This window comes from Dunckerocampus dactyliophorus, chromosome 2, assembly GCF_027744805.1.
Source record: "Dunckerocampus dactyliophorus isolate RoL2022-P2 chromosome 2, RoL_Ddac_1.1, whole genome shotgun sequence".
In the NCBI taxonomy this organism is placed as follows: Eukaryota; Metazoa; Chordata; class Actinopteri; order Syngnathiformes; family Syngnathidae; genus Dunckerocampus; species Dunckerocampus dactyliophorus.
In genome coordinates, this window is record NC_072820.1 from 27,818,892 (window position 1) to 27,819,714 (window position 823).

Below are 823 nucleotides of genomic sequence, written 5' to 3' on the forward strand. Positions count from 1 at the left end.
TGGGAAAGATAGCCATGCAAATGTTATTTGTAATAGATAAGGCATACAGAGAAAATATGCAGAAATATCACGCTGTACTTTAATTTTTGTTTATTGTAGATGAGTCGCTGAGAGAATGACAGGGCGTTGAAAATATGCTAAGGTTAGGTAAGGGTTCCAAAGTGTGGCCTGGGGGCAATTTGCGGCCTATGGCCTGTTTTTTATTAGCTAGTGGCACATTGTTGAAATATAATCTAATACGAATCTAAAAAAAACATGGGAAAAATAGAGCAAAAAGCCATGATGTATAAAGAAGCTGAAATGTTGATACTAATAACTAATAATAACACAAAGTTATGTATTTACACACACACACATATATATACATATATACATATATATATATATATATATATATATATATATATATATATATATATATATATATATATATATATATATATATATATATATAAACTTTTATGTATATATAACTTTTTAAAACTTTTCAAAAATAAAACAACGTGGCCTCCAGCATCTTTTGATTTTTGGAAAAAGTTTTGACATTGCTGGGTTAGGTGTTGCAGGCGTACCTAATGAAGTGACCGCTGGGGTGCACAGGTGTACCGGTGCTGCTGATCCTCAGTGCGCCTGCGTCCTGCTGAGGCGGGCACAGAGCAGCTATTGTTAGCCCACAGGTTGCCTCACACTTGATCCCCGGCTACCTGTTGTCTCTTTATCGCTGTTGTTTGCTTCAAAAGTCTTTGTCGAGGAGCCCAGCCGCGGCCAGGCGAGAGAACGGAAGGGTGTCCTCGGTCGGTGGGAATTAAGGGAGGGAGGGAGG